The sequence below is a fragment of the Delphinus delphis genome, chromosome 13 (genome assembly GCF_949987515.2).
Source record: "Delphinus delphis chromosome 13, mDelDel1.2, whole genome shotgun sequence".
Taxonomy (NCBI): Eukaryota; Metazoa; Chordata; class Mammalia; order Artiodactyla; family Delphinidae; genus Delphinus; species Delphinus delphis.
The window spans coordinates 21,861,508-21,878,081 of record NC_082695.1 but is presented as its reverse complement, the minus strand read 5'-3'; the positions used below and the strand labels follow the sequence as shown (position 1 = coordinate 21,878,081).

At 47.8% G+C, this 16,574-nt stretch overlaps 1 protein-coding gene across 1 annotated transcript in view; it reads right to left on the bottom strand.

Moving 5' to 3' along the window:
* ZNRF3 (zinc and ring finger 3) overlaps positions 1-16,574 on the bottom strand; it is a 148,672-nt gene that overhangs the window by 114,328 nt on the left and 17,770 nt on the right. The gene's annotated exons all lie outside the window — the stretch shown is intronic.

Below are 16,574 nucleotides of genomic sequence, written 5' to 3'. Positions count from 1 at the left end.
CCCTGTCATATCCATTAAAACATCTGAGCACCTACCATATACATGTACCCAGGTTTCAAATATTAAAGACATATCACATGAACAGATGGACAGATATGTGATATGGCAAGCAGAGTAAAATGTTAATGGTAGAATATAGACAATGAGTATATAGGTGTTCACTATAAAATTCTTTTACTTTTCCTTTATGTCTGAAATTTTTCATGATCAAATACTGGGGGGCGGGGGTTGTAGAAGATGGGGGAAATCTGATTTATAGTTTAAAAAAGGATAAAAAAAACCTCCCAGTCTTGCTGTCAAGAAGCTTACAGACAATTCGACATGCGTGGACAGAGGCATCTTTGGGGCCAGAAGAGAGAAGACAGTCTAGACAGACAGCAGGATTTCAGCTTGAGTTACAGGCAAGAACCCAAGAGAAAAGGATTTGGGGACAGAAGAGAAATCTGGTTTTACAGGTGCTGGTTTGCTTGGCGTGCCCATAAGATGCTGAGGTGGACGTTAGTCACCATGACTTAGCCTGGTTGAGTGCCTCAGACCCCACTGATCCCGACCTCTGATGTGAGAAAGATCTTGAGAAGGAGCTCAAGGGCCAGCAAGCTGGCTCAATTTGGAAGACTGCTTTGTCTGTGCAACTACTTGTCTGTAAGTCAATGGAGCATGGCTATCATGGAGGTATGCATGGCACAGAGTTTCGCCAATGTGTGTCCTGAACAAACAGCTAAAGGCAGACACACCAGCTTAAGCTGGGAACACCTAGAAAATCAGCCACTCGTCTGTGATTCTTATAAAGACTTGGAAAATATTCAGGCTGGGGGTGGTGGAGATCCTGGCATTCTGCCATATTGTTGGGGACCCCCCCCCCTCAACAGAAAGCCCTGCTCACCAGCCTCAGGCAAGCCTCTCACACCCACTGGGGAAGGGACAGATGAGCAGGAACGACCCCAGACAGCCCACACACTCCCCCTGCCTACTCCTGGTTTGTCTCCCACCTGGTTCACCACGTGTGTTCCAAAGCCTGACTCATCCACCAGAGGAGGCTGCTTTCAAAATCTCAGGAGGGTCACTTGGGAACAAACCCGACCATCCTAAGAAAGGGACAAAAATCAGCTGCTCTTAACAGAAACAGTTTGTCTTTTACGGAAAAATCTGCAAGTCCATCTAAGAAAACTCCCTCCGCTTGGGGCATTCCTGCCCGACCCCCCCGCTCCCGCCCCCGCGCCTACCCCAGCCCGGCTTAGAGCCTCCAGATGCCGCCTGCCCTCCACGGCACACGCTTCACCTCTCTAAACAAACAAGGGGTGTCTTTGTTTAAATTAAAAAAAAAAAAAAAAGAACCTGTCTCACAGGCTATGATTACATCAGCAGAGCGCTCTCATTCTCTGCATCAATCCGGGCTGCTCCGGCGGCTTTGAAGCGCTGAGCGCGCGGCGCCCTTTGATCTTGAGGTTCCAGCCCTGGGGCCAAGCCGATACCATCGCGCGCCCACGCAGGGACCCACCGTCCACGCTGGGACCGTCCGGCCCAAGCCCGCCTCTGTCCCCACCAGCTCTCCGTCCCCGCCAGCGCCCGCCAGATCAGGGCGCCAGTGCCAGGGACACTTGACGGCTTACGAAGTGGGGGGAAGGGGCACTGTCCCTTTGGGGGGACACCACTAACAGCGTTAACCTGTTGTGGGAATAGCACTAAGATTACATTTTTTTTAAAAAACTCAGATATTTACAGATTTATAAATATTTACAGATTAAAAAATGATAATGCTGGCTTTGCTTCAAAAGAACATGAGAGGTTGGGGTACAGATGAAACAAGAGGGGCCAGGAGTTGACAACTTCTAAAGCAGGTGATGGTGACTGGGTGGGGCATGACAGCGGAGGTACACTGTGTACAGGACACCTACTGTCTACTTGTGAATACATGTAACACTTTCTATAATAAGAACTTGAAAAAGAAACCAACCTCTAACTCTTTGCTATTTTAAAAGGTTATTCCTCACAGACTTTTATTTTAGGAAAGAAAACAGCAGTTTGACACTGGATGGGGTGAGGGTGGATCACATCAGACTTTCCAACTGTGCCCCCAGGGCAGTCCCTGGAGTTACCAGGGTGCAGCAGGCCCACAGGGCCAGCTTCCCCAGTGCAATCCCTGCAGGGGGAGGGGCACAAATGGCACCCCCCCTTGGGGGCTCTTCACTGGTTGAAGGATCTCAGCCCTCTTTAACAGAAAGATGAATGTTGTAAAACTCATCTCTCCAGAAAAACACCCATAAACACAGGAGAACCTGGAGGAAATACCAAACCCACCCTCAAAAATCCATTATGTATAGAAATCTGATTAGAAATGGCCCTTGGACTAAGAACTCCAGGTTGCTTCATTTGGACAACTCCCTCCCTCAAAGGGCTACAGGTACCCAACCAGTCACTGGCCTCCCAATGCCACCACATAGGGCCGTCGTGGGGCATGGCACATCTCTGAGTTGCCTCACAAGGCCAATTCTGCTCCTTACTGGCCCTGTGGCCTTAGGTAAGTCGTGAACCACTCCCTGCAGGTCCCTGCATTTTGTAAATGGAGAGGTATTAATGACGACCTGTGTTGCCACCACCTCTTTTACTACACGCTTAACTGGGGAGTAAGAAGTGGAAATAATGCCAAGAAGGAAAAGGTATATGGGGATGCAAACACGATTCTATCCACTGCTGCAGCTGAACAAGCCACACGCAGACCAGGCACAAAAGAGTTAACTCAGAAGCAGGAAGGGTCCAGGACTGTTAGGTGTGTTCAAAGCCAGAATTTCATACACACAGGCCTGAAGGCAGAGGGGAGGAATGGGAGGGGGCGGAGAAGGGAAAATATATCCTTCCCATACACGTGGATCCGCCTTTGGAGGTCAAACTAAAAATCCAGTGAAGACCACCAACCTACCTGCACCCCTCAGAGTCGAGGGCAAAACCATAAACTACGGAAAGGGTCAAGGAAACAAAACACAGTATCATAATAGCTAAGAAGATTAGGGGGACTTCTAATCTAACCACTGGTGGTCCAGTGGTTAAGACCCCGTGCTTCCACTGCAGGGGGCAAGGGTTTGATCCCCGGTCGGGGAACTATGATTCCCCATGCCGTGCAGCAAAAAAAAAAAAAAAAGAAAAGAAAAGATTAGGGATATTTTTAAGAGAAGAACACAACTATAACAGTGTGAGAAGAGATCCAAGAAATGAGTTTGAGGGAGAAGTTATCAGAACACTGAAGTAAAAGCCTAAAAATAAAAGGGCAACTAACTGGGGAGCAAAACATCAACAGCAGATTAAAACTGCATGTATTTGTTAGCTGTCATCCTGAAGGGGTCTAGGTCCAAAATTCCCACTATAGACCATTTCTCAGTAAAACCACACATATTAAAAAATGTACACAAACTCCCCGATTCATTCAAGGACTCCTGATTTAAAAGCATACTGATTCTGGCATAGCAAGATCTCAAGATCTTTCTGGCATAAAAATCTCTCTGCTAATTATTTTATTTTGGAAACTCATTTATCAAGTCTTTCATTCCTATTAACAGAAAAAAGTTAACATTACAGTCCCAGATCCTTATGTAGCATCCAGCCTAGGCCCAATGGAGTGCTGGTGTGATGTAAAGCAGTTCAGAAGGCCTGCCTCTGACCTCAGTAGGCCCACAATCTAGTGAGAAGACAGACACACCCACAAATTAAACAAAAAATAACACATTATGAAGTGTCGAATTCATGACCAGACCAGGCTGTCTCAAGTTCAGAGGCAGCAGAGATGACTGGGTCCTGCAGTGGTCCAAGAGAGCTTCCTGGAGGTGGCAGCCTTGAAAGATGGGCAGAATGTGAGCAAAGAGGCAAATAAAGGCCAGAGCCTGCTTGGAGGAGGCGAGTGGTTCTACAGTAGGGTATCAAACTGCAAAGACAGATGGGGAGCAAAATGCCAAGGGCTTTAACATTAGGGTTAAGGCAGGGTCTAGACTCCATCCTATAAAGAGTAAAAAAGCTCTTAAAGATTTGTGAAGACCAACGTGACATCTGGCAGCCAAGTAGCAGAATCGAAGAGGGGATGTGGGGCCCTAACTGAAACAGACCACTGGAGGGTGGGGGGGGGCTTCCTGCTCAAAGAAAAATGACTGTCCCTCAATGAACTAGAGAGAATCATGTGCTCAGGCTACTACGAGTGTGGCTTTTTTGGGGCGTGTGTGTGTGTGTGTGTGTGTGTGTGTGTGTGTGTGTGTAACAAGGGGGTGAAGATCAAAAGAAACTGTTTGCAAACGACAGCCCTCCTACTCCTCTGACTTGTCATTTCTATTCCTTTCATCTTCCCTCCTGTTTGAAATTCAGGTGAAAAGAAGAAGCATGTGGCCAGTGGCCTGCTGGCCAGCCCTGGGTCTGGCCCCAAGTGTAATAGGGGGCAAATCACTCAAGCTTTCCCAGCTCGCTCCCCCTCTCCCTCCTTAACTGAGGAAGGTCAAGGATGGGATCTCAAGTCCCTTGTAGTAAGTGCCAAGTCTGGATCTAGGTTGGGGAAAAGACCAAAAGCCTACAGCTAAGATTCCTAGAGGTACAGACTACCCATCAATCCCTAACACCAAGAACTTCAACTGTAGGAAAGCCACGATTACAGAGCCCTACAACCATCGTCCCTCCTTCCCAATGAGAAAGAAAACAGTATTTACGTTATAAAGACAACACAGAGAGTTAGAAATTAGAAAAGTTCCTTTTCAGAAATGACAAGGGGAAAAAGCATTTATGTTTATTCAAATACAACTGATCAGCAAGAATCAACAGATGAACGTAACCATCTGAAGAGTTCAACGTTCTGCTTCTTTCCCTAAAAACAGTTTCTGACCGGGCTTGGGGCACTGAATTAAATTTCATCCTTCAACACTTACTGTAATTTAGAGCTATGAAGAGTAAAGGGTCTAAAATCAGCTTGACTGGGCCTGTATTTCCATACTTGTATCAGTAGGTAGTAAGACCTTGGGTAAGTCATTTCACTTCTTTAAGCCTCAGTTTCTTCATCTATAAAACAGGGACAAGTGCTTCACAGCACAAGACTGCTATGAGGAGTAAATATGATCGTTTGTGTTGGGTGCTTAACGTCATGCCTGGCACAAGTCAGCGATAAATGTTAGCCCTGTGATATTTTAAATCTGTGGCCCTCACGCCTTGTCTAAGAGACAGGAAGTAGTGTCATGAGAAGTAAGAAATCCATATGATAAGGGCATCTCCCAAGGAAGAAAGGACTGCAAACCCCAGCTCAGAAAGAACTTGTGTGGCCCCATCTGTGGGGAGAAACAGGTTGGCATTCTTCTCTAGAATATAACAGCTGCCTCTCCTCCCATCTCACCCTGACCCCTCCTCGGCTGCAAATACTCAAGGATTAAGAAGACATTCAAGCTTTGTTCCGTCTCATTTCTGCTCTGGCATTCTTCTCTTCGGCCCCTTTTTCCTAAATGCCATTTCTGCTCAGCAGCAGGCCCTGCACTGGAGAAGTGTCTTGTACTTTCTCAGGGTGCCCCCAACCCTTTATTTCCACAGATCCTTACAACATCCTGGTGGCAGGAGCTGCCAGCCCCACTTTATAGAATGGGACCCCAAGGTTAAGAGGAATCAGAGCATCGTGCTGGGTCTCAGCAAGTAGTCCCAAGCGTCAGAACCAGAACTTCCCTGCTCTGAGCCCACGGGTCTTCTGGACTGAGCTGCTCTGATCTGAATCAGAGGCGGGATCCGTGGCGGCTGTCCTACACCGGTGTGGGGAGCAAGGAGTCAGGCTCACCGCTTGATGACCAAGTAGAGATACCAGGGCTTCCCATGAACCAAGACGCCACCCGGCCACCCCCACTGGAGCAGCCCTAGGGAGCCGTGTAGTCAAAGGGATTCCTGCCCGCGCCAGGAGCTGCAGTCTAACTAACCGTCTCTCTCGTGGAGAAACACTCCTTTCGCAGAGACTTTAAACACAAATACACACATATACACAGAGGAAGCCAGCTGCGACCCGGCTGTGAGCTGTGAAATGTGTGGGGAGACGCTACCGGCTGGTGGGTCACCAGGAAGCCTGGGGGCTCGGTCCCCGGGCAAACTTCCTGGGAGAGACATGCGCGCAGGCCCCGCTCCAGGTTCGGTTCGCCACCAGGTTTTACCCTTCACCGCTTCTCCCCACACTTCAAAGGAAGTATTTTTGTACAGCCCAGGGAGGAGTGTAAACTGGCCAGCTGCTTCCAAAGCAGAGCCGTTAACCCTGAGAGGGCCGTGGGGGCCTGGTGGGGTCGCGGGGAGCGGAGCCACGCCCGCTCAGCCTGCTCACTCCCTACAGTCAGGCCGCCCCGCTTCCTCCGAGCACGCAAACAGCCCGTGATAAATCCCCTCCTGCTGGAGGTTCAGAGGCTCCGGCAGCCAGCGCTTCAGTGGCAACTCCAACTAACAGAACAGGCCTCTCTCTCACACCCAGTCCCTCCCTGAGCCACACGAGGGGATGAAGGGCTCAAAAGCCAGCACCATGAAGCCTGCCCCCCAAAGTCCGACCCCTTCAGGCCTGGAGGCCAGGGGAGAGCTCGCCCTCAGCAGCATCCTAGCAGCTGAGCCCTTTCTAAACGTTCAAAGCAGCGCCCTGAGGGGGGGCTGCCCCTTCCCCTGGACTCTCAAGGGCGGCCTGCAAAGCTTTCCACAGAGGCAGGTGAGGGAAGATTAAGACCCCTTTCAGGCCTTCTCGAGAGCTTTCACATTCTCTCCAGATTCTTCACCCTCCAGAGATTGTACCAACCCAAATCCAAAGCCAGCATCTTGAGTTCCTGGGTTGAAATCTGAGGGATCCTTCCAGGGACAATTACACAGACACTGCACTGCACACTGATCTAACCTAACAAGCTTCTCTGCACAGACCACTGAAGACACAGCTACCTGGGGGCTGGCAGTTAGAGCAGCATGGGCTTCTCTCAAGAGTCCACATACCCTGGCATCCTTTGTTCTTTTACCCGCAACCACACCATCTCCAAGGACCTGGGCTCTACTAGAGCAGCGCTAACCATGAGTCTTCTTCTGACTCAGGCATTGATGTTTAGAGTGCTCAGGGTCCAAGTTTATTCACCAGTCTTGTCCTTCCTTATACTTCAGTTTTAGGAAAGCCAGTGGGGATACTTATTTCAAAAGAACAAATAAATGTAGAGATGTGTTTATTCTTTTGAAGTGTAATTGGCATCCCAGCAGGCCTCAGCCCAGGGAGGCCCCCGCAGCACTCAGGTGGGACTCAGCTCCTGCCACCTGGCTGCAAACTTCTGGGCAGCAGCATAGTGGCGGGCAGGTGGGTGTTTGCCCTGTCCCACTGGCAAGAGCATCCTGTAATTTCCTGACACTGAAAAGTATGCTATAAATAGTTGGTGTTTTTGATGTTGTCGGGCCTAACAGCTGTGTGGGGCCAGGGCTCTGGGCATCTCAGAGCTACAATTTGGAAACCCTGGGTGGTGTAGTCAAAGCATCTTCAAAGAAAGGAACTCCAAGAGTGTCGCACTCCATCTGAACAGACTACAGTGGAGGGAGAAAGTCTGTCAGAACTATCCATCAGGATTTACAAACCACTACTTAGCAGAAAAGTGAATGGCGCTGAGGGTCTCTTCGTGGAAAGATCCACAATTCAACAGCAAAAGGGGAAGCAACCAGAAAAACCCCCTAACCCCAAGCTGATATTTCTGCCGCATTTAGGCCTCTGAGGCACAACAGGACACTCCTGATTAAATAAGCACAAGATGATTCAGAGGCTTCATTTAGTCATTCAACAAACTTTTTTTTTTTAAACTTGGTTCTGCCAAGTGCTGAAAATACGAAGAACAAAACAGATAAGCCTTTTGACACTTAATTTCTGGTGGAGGAGATGTGGGCAAAAGAAGTAAAACAATCTCCAAAAGTGAAGAGGATACCTTATAATTTTAAATCTAATTACACTAGAACTTGGCATAAGAGTCTGTACCTAAAAGGAGTTATATTCAAGTAACTGAGTTACTTCTAGACTCTCCAGACAGCAATTACACTTCAAAAGAACAAACACATCTCTACATTTATTTGTTCTTTTGAAATAACTACCCGCATTGGCTTTCCTAAAACTGAAGTATAAGGAAGGACAAGAGTGGTGTATAAACTTGGACCCTGAGCACTTAACTCTAAAAATCAATGCCTGACTCAGAAGAAGACTATGGTTAGCACTGCTCTCATGAGTGTGTGTGTGTGTGTGTGTGTGTGTGTATACACACGTGTGCATGTGTCAATGGTCAGACCTATTCAGGCACAATTAAAGATGAATATATAAAAGTTGCCACTGAAACTCAGGTCCATTTTTAATCTTTTAAATTTTTCAAAAAAATCATCAAAACCATTTGCTGGAGCAGATATTGGGATGAATTCCATCTAGAATACAGCAAGCAGTTCAGAGTGCTCGACTTTGTCTCTTCTTAACTGAAAGCAAGTCTAGAAGACTCCAAGACGGTCAGGGACCTCAAAACCATCTCATGTGAAGAATAATGAAAAGAACCAGGGTGCTCAGCAAGGAGAAAACAAATGTTATTGGTTTAATTGGTGTTGGTGGTGGGTACGGGGTGACAGGATAACCACCTTCAAAGATTTGAAGGGCCATCATGTCTTAGTGGCTCTACGTTATGGGTTGAATTGTGTCTCCCCAAATCTCTATATTGAAGGTCAAACCCCCAGGACCTCAGAGTGTGACTATTTGGAGACAGGGTCTTTAAAGAGGTAATTAAGTTAAAGATGAGCTCTAATCCAATATGACTGGTGTCATTTTTAAGAGGAGGAAATTTGGACACAGTCACAGACGGAAGACCATGTGAAGACATAGGAAGAAGACAGTTGGCCGTCTACAAGCCAAAGGGAAAGGCCTCCAAAGAAATCAACCCTGCCATCACCTTCTTCTTGGACTTGTAGCCTCCAGAACTGTGAGAAAACTAATTTCTGTTGTATAAGCCACCTACTCTTTGGTGCTTTGTTCTGGCAGCCCTAGGACACTAATATACTCTAGAAAGCAGAACCAGAACCAAGGCACAGAAGTCTGATCCAGTGTAAGGAAGAACTTTCTGACAATCAGCACCCTGCAAGAAGAGGATGCTTCCTTAAGGGGTGTGTGTGTGTTGAGGGGGGAAGCTGAGAAGGGGCTGAGCCCCACCCTTAGTGCAGTAGCAGAGCCTGGGGCCTCATCAAAAGCCACTGAGGCAAAGGGCTGGATGCCCAAGGCTATGGAGAGAACTTAGCTGCTGACAATATCCATCAGGTAGGTCAACCCAACTTTAAAAAGTTAAAAAAAAAAAAAAAAGCCCTATGTCAACACTCTATGAAATGTGACACGTTGTTGGAGAAGAATTTAAATTCATCTGGAGTCTCCTCTTAGCACCTCACAGGGGGAGGAGCATCTCAGCCCTGCTCACGTCACATTCTTCCTAAAGGCAACTAGAGCCAGAAATGCGTATTTAATCTTTTTGTGCATTAACCAAGGTAGACAAAGTTGAAAAATGCACATCCATTCACCTCAGCCCAGCGCCTCCAAGGCAGTTGGCCCCCAAAACCCGGAAGCCAAACTCACAGCTTAAAGAGTCAGAGTTGGGGAGGGTGGCCAACCCCAAATCCAGCAGAGCAGCCAGAGACAGCTCCCTTCCAGAGAGCTCTCAGAGCTGCATTTCATCCAACTCTTAACACGCCAACCTTGGGGGAGTCTAAGGGATTGTTCCGCATGAACATGTGCTAAACACAGGGCCGAGTCTAATGACAAGTCATTTAGGACGTCCCAGCTGCCAGGGTGCTCCTTTATCTTATCTCCCCACAGCTCGCTCAGTTGCAACACACGCACTCCTTCCCACCCCTGACAAGCACCCAGAGGACAGGCTGCTTGGACCCGTGCTAAGCTTGCTTTGGTATCACTTCCTATCCGCTTGGAAGGTATTTCTGTTTAACTCTTTCATGAATCTTCCCATTCTAGTAGAAATTAAATTCTTCAAAGAGAGGTGCTGTTTCTTGCTTCTTTTATACTCCGACCCCTACCCCATCCATCACCCAAGTACAGAGAAGACCACAAACCTGCTAAGCCCAAATGGAAGAAAAGGTCCCATCACAGCTGAAAGGCATTCTGACCGCTCTTGGTGGGCACAACTGTATCCCAGGGCCCTGTGGGAAGTTGGAAATCAACAGTCTTGGGCTTCTGAGCTCATAATCCAGTGGGACACCAACTGGACAAGCCCGGCCCGTAAACCAACCTAACACAAGCTATTTGAGAGTGGAATTTCCCCAGCACCTTGGGGCCTTTGAAAAAGGAGTTCTGGGATCAAGGATATTTGCAAAATGCCAGCTTGAATAGAGTTCATTTAAATTCCTTTTCAGCAGTATTTCTCAGAGCTATTACTACTGTGCAGTCTAAATCTCCAAGAGGCAATGAAGATAAACAGCATTCTCAAAGTTAGCTCACCAAGGAACCCTTTCCAGAGTATTCTGTAGGACTGGTATCCTTCAGAAGGTGCCTTGAAGAAAGCTCATTTTGAGGCATAATCCAGAGAAATCTGCATCTGGCATTAGAAACTGTACCTCTATTTTAATACAGGTGTGCCTGAGGCCCTAAAAATTCACAGCATACCCAAACCAAAATAAATCAAGCCAGCTGGTAAAGACCCAAATCAGTAAGAGCTGGGAAACTCTGTCCCTGAGCCTGATGGTCTTTGCCTATCCCCAGAAGCACGTCTTATGGGACAACAACAAAGGCAAGGCAGCCTCTGTCTCCCTCCCCTGGAGTGTTTGCTCTGCACCTGACATCCTTCCTAGGGACAGAGAAGCAATAATTAAGTGCTTTGGTTAGGAGGAGGGTTCCTTGATCCCCAGATGTAATCCAGCATAGCTAAGAGATAAGAATCAAGCTAAAAAAAAAAAAAAGTTACTTAAGCAGAAAGGAATAAAGGTCACAAAGAGCTGAAATTATGAGAAGCAGGGGAAGATGAAAATAGAAAATTAAACATCCTAGAGAAAATTCCGCCTGGACTGGCCCAGATCATTCTGCACCTCCTGCCCTAAATTAAAAAGCTGACACGTGCTTTGGTCCTGGCTAGAGCAAGCAACGCTTCTGGAACAACTTCACCTTGGTTACATATTTCTACTTTAAACATTCCGAAGTTGCTAAAGGCCTCCCAGGAGCATCTGCTCCTGTTTCTCAGGAGGGAGTTAGTTCCTGTGGAAAGTGTTTGTTTAGTTTGATTACAACTTTGAAGAGGGGTAGGAATTCTGGCCCAGAAGAATTTAATGGCCAGGCCCTTCTCTTACATAATTTGTAAACAAACAGAGTTTATCCTAGTGTGGCTCATTTGGCTCAGTGGCTGGATTTAGAAAAATATATTCCTCATTCATTTGGGAGAAGCCACAGTAAGGCCTGTCAATAACCAGAAAAATGTCCAAACCACCCTGTCACTCTATTGCCTAATCCTAACGGACCTCGAAATCTCTCCTCTGAAACCCAGGACTGTCAACAGATGGAGCCCCAACTGATGGGTTATGGGCAGGACCTGAATGGCAGCTGATGAATCGCCCTCCCGAAGTTTCTACGCACTCATGGTATATTAAAAAAAAACTCTCGGAAAAAAGAGCCACAACAGCAAATTTCCCCAGGGCGTCATGAATGGTTGAGAGTACGGGTGGAGAGCAATTTGTTAGTAATAACAGTTAAAGGCCAAAGCTGGCATGTAATTTATTTATCTTTAATAAAGCGAATTCAAGGTTTTCACTTGAATGCCACTTACTCCCTTACATTCCAGGCTGTTCTCAGGAGAGGAGAGCACAGCTCCCAACTGAGCCTCCGGGCTGGTGTGATTACAAACCGTGCTGCTGGGGAACACAGACCAGGGGAGGTGGTGTTATCAAAAATCTGGCCGTGCACATAGACCTCATCTACCGCACATGGCTGTGGGACCTATCAGTCTCTACAAAAAACGTCAAACACCTTCCCTGACATTGAAAGCCCCTCCTGTCCATCCCCTACTCGCCCTCTGAAGTTCATTTCCCTCCCTGGTTCTCCAGTTTGGGTGTCCAGTTTGGGTGATTCTCCCCCTTCCTGCTCCTGCCCCACCCCCGACCCCGGGCACACAGATCTAAGCCCCCAGGCATCTCACCCAGTTTACCGATGTGTGGGCTGAGGCTCAGGGAGGCTGGCTCCCCTCGGGTCTCACTTAAGTGACAGATCGGGGAGCAGATCGGGCGTCTTGTCTCCTAGCCATGCCTCATTCTGCCACAAGCACATTACACACCAGGTGGCCTCCGGTCTACTTGTTACCCCCACAAACTAGGAAAAGCCCCATCGGATGCCAAGCCAGCCTGGGTCTCAGCAAGGAATGCCCCCCACCTACCCACCCACCCACCCACAGGCTGGCAGGGCTAAGATCCAAGCGGCAGCCTTCTTTAAGAACCCAGCTGGAGGCCCGCCCCCAGGAGCTTCTCAGCAATTCTAGGCACTTTCCCGCAACCCCAGGCATGTGGTACTCAGTCCAGCCATGTCACCATCTCAGGGACACATGCTGGCTTTCCCACTGGCCCATAAGCCCTCCCCACCACCCATGCCCCCAGACACTCAGAAGGAGGCCGGCAGTGATTCTGTGAACACTATCCAGAAGATGTCAAGCCCGTATCCATCAAACCGCTCCAGGAAAGAAGGCACTTAGCACGGCCAGACACAACTTTATACACCAGAGGTTTCCTTACCGACGTACCCAAGAACACAGGAACAGGGCAGACGTCGGTGAAGACACTGGGGCTGCTCCAATCCACAGAAGACGGCACTGCGTTACCTCACCTTTCCTCTTACTACACTTCAGATCCAAAGTCTAACAGAGAAACTGAGGCTCCCGGGCACAAACCAGATTTCATCAAATTCATTGCGTAAATGAGGAAAGTACATGAGCCAGAGGAAGGCCTTTTCTTCTTTTTGCTGAACATTTCCAGGAACATAGCATACAGATCTGATTTGCATAATCATCCTATACCAGCAAGAGCAAATTTTAGTTTGATTATTTTCTGAGAAAATCAGTACAAGTGAAAACTGTCCTGGTCTAGAGGTAGGTAGAGTCCACAGCAGGGCAGTGAACAAGGCCAACAGGAAGGCCACAGGACCGTCGAGGCTAAGAGGCTGTCAGCTCCTAGGTGCTGCCCATCCCCAAAGGGCAAGTTTCCACAGACTTAAGACCAGGAAGGGCTTCAGAGTTTGGGAAAGTGGTTCAAAACCAAAAAACCTTCTGCAGGCAAGGGTGCCTAAAAAGCCCAACTGAGACACGAGGCCTGGCCTGGGAACCCATGGTCTCTACTCGACCATTACCTTCATCTTTGCTCCCTGCCCAGACAGCTCTAATCCCCAATTACAAACACCCAAACTGCAAGCACAGGTCCTATCACTGTTATCATCAATGCAGGATTTCCCCTCCTTGAGCAAAACCACACTGCGTCCGACTGACTGTGCAAGCGGCAGTCCAGCTGAGCCGGAGGAAGGGGTGCAATGTGGAATGGCCTTTGCTCCTAGTTTTGACAACCAGAGTCGGGGCAGACACACCCCATAGGGCATGGGGCAAGTGGATGGTCCATAAGTATTGTTAGAAAACATAAATATCGCCATGTTCAGGCCCTAGGGGGACTAATTCAACCCTCTTAGACTTCTTTCTGTCCAAATTTGTTAGTGACGCCCACTTCTCCCCTCCAAAACAGCCTTGCACACTACCCAACACTGCTTGGAGATGTGCTTCCAGACACTACTGCTTTATCCTTATCCATGGCTGGAGTGTACTGGGGACCAAGGACAAAAGGACGCCACCAAGATGCCCAAGAGAAGTTAAGTAAACATCAAGGGTGTTGGGGGTTCTTTGGAAAGAAATCGGCTTTGCTCAATTCTCATGGACACTATGGAGCTGACCTGCAGCAAATTTCAGTCGCATGCTGCCTTCTCTCTCTCATTCACCCTTCTTCCAAACCCTCCTCCTAAGTCAATCAGTGCTTGATTTAGCTGAGTATAAGCTACTTTAACGTGAAGTTAAGCATGCGATTTATTTATTTTTAAAATAGATTTATTTATTAATTTATTTTTGGCTGCGTTGGGTCTTCATTGCTGTCCACGGGCTTTCTCTAGTTGCAGCCAGCGGCGCCTGCTCTTCGCTGCGGTGTGTGGGCTTCTCATTGCGGTGACCTCTCGTTGCGGAGCACAGGCTCTAGGTGTGCGGGCTTCAACAGGGGTGGCGCGTGTTGAATTCTTCAACAGAATTCAACTACGTGGCGCGTAGTTGTGGCTCGTGGGCCCTAGAGCGCAGGCTAAGTAGTTGTGGCGCACGGGCTTAGTTGCTCCGTGGCATGTGGGATCTTCCTGGACCAGGGCTTGAACCCGTGTCCCCTGCATTGGCAGGCGGATTCTTAACCACTGCGCCATCAGGGAAGCCCAAGCATGCTATTTAAAGAAAGCATGGGTACGAATGCTGAATAGATTGACCCATGCTGGTGGTACCTTCAAACAGAGCCAGGTAAAAAATTAACATTATGTTCATGGTCCAAAAGTAGTTAGAGCATCATCTTAGCTTCAAATCAACAGTGTATTTAGAAAACACCCACCTCCCACTGAAAGCTCGCTAACTCTACGAGAAAGGCACAGAAATTACCTTAAATCTATTTTAGAAAAAAGGCTTATTTGGGTTCTTAAAGTATATAGAAGACAATAGCAACGCCTTTCAACTGTATCTTTTGTTCAGTTGTACTACTTGTTAAAAATATTTAACATATTTGGTTAAATATGTTATCAATCAACTCAACAAATGAAAGTTATGAACCATCCACTCTGTACCACGCACACGGTGGTTAGTTAAAAAGTTCTCCTGCACAACCATCCCCGCGGCTTGTGAAGGGGTGGGGAGGTGAAGAATGGGACCTATGTTTCCAGACAGCCAATGACAGAGACAATGAAACTAAGCAGAGAAACAAGCTACAGTGCCGGTAATCAAATCCGAATATGGCACTGGGTTGGAAAACCAAATCAAAGCAAAATCTTATCAACAAAATCCCCACGGAACCAGACCATGAGAAGGCACGGACACCATCTGGGCACTGTGAGGAACAAAAGGATCACCACCTGCTCCCTCGGCAAGTCGCTTGTACATTCTCAAGGACAGTACCGTTTTCATGTATGAGAGACCGGGAAAATTAGATAAGGTTAAAATAACAGTTGAAGGATAACACAAAGCCATAAGAGATAAACTGTCAAATGCCCATTTGGCACCTTAGGATTTCATGTGAAATTGACTTCTGGAAATTTTTCTCCAGGTGGCAATTAACATTTTAACCCAAATTCCCCCAAGGGAAAGGGAAATTTCAGGAGGGGGAGGGGAGTGCGACTCAAAGCTCTGCCTCACACAGGGCAAGCACTCAATCCGCATCTGCTGAATGAAAGAAGACAGAAAACCAAGCCGGTGGCTCTGTCCTGGGCCCGTGCTAAGCACTAGCACATCTCTGCGGCAGCTACCACGTTCACCTGCTTTACCTGACTGTCCTTCCGGCAGGACTGTGAATTCCTTGAGGGTGATAATTCTATAGCAGCAAAGCCACAGGTACTACACGTATTAAGCACTTACTGGATGCCTTACATATATTATCTCATTTAATCCTCACAATCCTTTGGAGGTACAAGCTATACTGTCCCATGTTAGAGATGAGGAAACAGTAGTTCAGGGAGGTTGGGTGACCTGGCCAAGGTCACAGAGCTGGCAGTGGCAGAGCCGGGATGCAAATGCTGGCCTGACTCCAGGACGCTGCTCTCCACTACTGTACCCCTTACGTGGCAAAAGTCTGGTCAACTCTGAACTCTCAGAATGCAACTCACAACTGATGTTAGATGTAAAAGGTTTTTAGCCATAAGAGATCAGCAGACCGCCATCAGATTTACCCACCTCAGACTACCTTATGGTGAGGCTGGAAACACAGTCCTGTGTTCCAGGCCAGCTTCTCCATTCACTAGTTGTGTTAAACCTCTCTGCACCTTGGTGTCCTCATCTAGAAACACAGGGATGGAACCTCTTATCGCTCAGAATGGTCCTGAGGATCTAGTGGGACCAACAATGTAAAGCTCCAAGGACAGTGTCTGACACAGTATTCATTCATTCAAATATTTCACCAACCACCTATGTGACCTTCAGCCCCAAAAGCCTTCCATGTAGGAGGAGGCAGCCAGCAGCGATGAAGGCAGCCACAGAAAGGTTCCAGGCCCGGGGAAGTGACAGCAGCTGAGAAGGAAGAAAAAAAGCTTAGATTGTTTCACAAGCAGAGTGTTTACCCAGAGTCCAAGCTGGAGAAACCACTGTCCTCTGTCCTGTCATTTGATTTGATTGGTACAAAGTTTCCTTTTCCTTTTCCTTAATGGTTTAACAAATCTACATCACAGCTCTGTTTTTCCCATTCCTGAGTCAGAAGTCGACCATTCTCTATTACTTTCGGCCAGGAAGTCCAGCAAAGCCAAATGGAGCAAGCCTGCAATGATCAGAACAGAGTTCTGTCTATCTGTATTTCCTGCCCCAGCTACAACA